Here is a 2,953-nt window from a genome sequence, read left to right on the forward strand (position 1 = left end):
GTTCAAAAGAGTGTGTTAGGTAAGCTTTGGGATGTTCCGCGCACACTGACTTGAGGGCGCTAGGTAGCCATATTCTTACACCGATGATCTCATACCTTCAACCCGAAAAACAGGTTCATATATTCTTCGCAAACCAGGTAAGCAACCTAACTGGCATATGTAAGAAGGACGACGACTGCATAGTTTAATTTTCTTACAAAGTACCAGATATCTCCTGTTTTACCGCCAGCAGAGGAGAACCACTGGTTAAAGCTTGTGTGCTAGTTGTGAAGATGAAGTATTTTAGCATTATTTTGTTTACCAAGCATAGCAATCGCAGTCATTATGCACGATTAAAATAATGTTAATTTGCAAATGAAATTGGGCATTTTTGTTTGCCTCAACTTCCTTAAAATTCAAACCTTGGTTAGGATACGTGCAATGGTTTTGACGTGTTGGACGCAAACGGGGATTGTTGAAAAACCTAATTTCGAGCATGGTGATGTGGGAGTGATCACTTTTTTCAGGGAGCAATGGGATGACCGTGCTGCCTCAGCCCAAAAGGGACACTTAAGCCATCAATTGCAAACGGGGTTCAATTAACGTAGTGAGTAGACAAACGCTTCCTAATGGCTACACTCGCCATTGCATAACTATGCACCGGCCTGTCTGGAGAGCAAGCCCTCGCCTTCCGAATGGGATGTTTTTAGGGGGCCGCCTTTCGGCGGCCGTCTCTGGGCTGAGCCGCGTCGCCGTCGTAACCGAGTGAACGATGGCAAGACCGACTAGTGAGAGAAAAGCGAACGATGAAATAAAGCAAAGGAGGATAGGGTCGAGAAATGAGGAGGGGCGGGTGGTTCGCCGTGGCGGCGCAAGCCAGCGCTCTCTGGAAGTGTGTGGTGGGGGAGAGGAGGGGACAGTATGCTGTGCCTGCACGAGGCGATCGACGGCGCGAAGCTTCGCGAAAACGTGAGGAGGGCATGCTCATGAGTATGATGTGCGTTCACTTAAGACAGTTCGCGGTTCCGTCCTAAAACGCATTTCGCCCCGCCGGCGCGGAGGTTCATCATCGGTGCCGTCGAGAGAACCCACGAGTGAGTGCTGCCTCAGCGCACTGCTGCCGCCGCCAAATATCGCATTAGGGAGCATCGCAATCGCCAGGCAATTTTTTTTCGACATGACAACATAGTGTTCCTTTGCCCGCCCACCTTATTAGAAGCGCACTGTGAAGTCCTAACACCTGGAAACCACTATTCGCTGTCCAACGGCCTTGAGCGAAAACATGCCTACCATAACTATTGGCTGTGAGAGCTTTTCATAGAATCTTGTATGTATAGGTCACGTGATTGTATGGCCTGCGCCCTCTTGCGAGAAAACGCAATGCGGGTTAGCCAGCTTTCAAAGTTCAAGAATATCGCCAAAGCAAACGCATATCACCACTCGCGTCGGAGCTATTTTTTCCCGGGACAGTACGACGTAGTGCGTGACGTATTGCGTGACGTAATGTGAGCCTGACTAGTCGGACAAGCTTGCAGTGTTGGTAAACGGAGGCCCTTGCTTGCGCGCTATTAGTACGCGGTCCTCACAAAGGTCGCACACCGTTCAAATCTAGATTTTGGGCTCAAGCTTATACGTCTCATCACTTCGTTATGAGTTTGTAGTGGATTAGTTATAACTAAAGTATAACTAATACTGGCGGTAATGCACTGTAATATTTCCGAGCTTTCTATTAAACTTTAAACTATTAGGGTCTGTTTTTAAGTTCAGTAGCGTCAAAAGAAAAGTGTACGCGTGTTTGTATGTGTCTTTCGTAGAGGTGACCTCCGTCAACGCTCGAGAGAAATAAAATTTGTTTATACCCTTCACCTAAATAAATAAATAAATAAATAAATAAATAAATAAATAAATAAATAAATAAATAAATAAATAAATAAATAAATAAATAAATAAATAAATAAATAAAAACCTTTTCCACCGCATATGGGCACAAGCAAATTTGGTAAATACAGTCAAAAGGAAAATTACTCTGTGAACAATAATCTAAAGTTGGGCTAGTTCGTTTTGGATCATCGTAGGCAGGTTTTCGAAGACGCAGACGGGAGGCACATGACGGCGCTGTGTCTTCTCTTCTCTCGTTCGTGCCTTTAGACGCAGTAATTTACTCTGTACCAAACTGCCCAGCCGCAGCTTCAGCACGAAATAAATTGCGGCCAAATAACACGCTTCTTCACTGCGCAACTGCGCATCTCTGGCCTTGGTTTTCCGCCGACTTGTAACAGTACCCGTGCATTCCAAGCCCTTGGAATAAATTTCAAGCCAAATCCAGCATATCCAACTTTTTCCCACAGGGAAAAAAAATTCTAGCTAACTTTCCCTGGGCTGTACGAACAAACTAAGCTCTTGCTCAAGGACAACGAGTGCTACAAACCAGAACAGAAAAAACGAAGAACGACGATACAGAAGCGCATCTGTCTTGTCGTTCTCCGTTTTTTCTGTCCTAGTTTGTAGCGCTCGTTTCCCTCGAGCCATATGCACCAACTAGACCAACAGCACATTTTACTGAAAAACTTACCTCTCGTGTGAAACCCTTTGTTCGGGCAGGCTGAATTCATCTTGACCCTCACGGGTTCAACTTACGCTCACCAAGTGATGACACCCATGTAAAGTAATTTTTCGGATATTCGTCTTTCAAATAACTTAAGTAATTTTTCTAAAATAAATCCGCAGCTTAAAATTCTTTTTAAACCTTGCGCTCGAACAGCACTAACAGAAAAGTTTTTGTTATTGTAAATTCCCAGTTCCCGCCGCCAACAAAGGCGTGCGATCACTGCTGTTGCATTTTGCGCCATTCCTCACGATTCGTAACACATCAAAATTATGGCACTAATTTAGGTTCTTTCCAGCTGCAGTTTATTATTACACTATGATTGGGCCAATTATATCCATCATCTCCAGGGGTAGCATGGGTGAGGTA

The sequence above is a fragment of the Haemaphysalis longicornis genome, unplaced genomic scaffold (assembly GCF_048455015.1).
Source record: "Haemaphysalis longicornis isolate Haplotype H1 unplaced genomic scaffold, Haemaphysalis longicornis Haplotype H1 scaffold_9, whole genome shotgun sequence".
In the NCBI taxonomy this organism is placed as follows: domain Eukaryota; kingdom Metazoa; phylum Arthropoda; class Arachnida; order Ixodida; family Ixodidae; genus Haemaphysalis; species Haemaphysalis longicornis.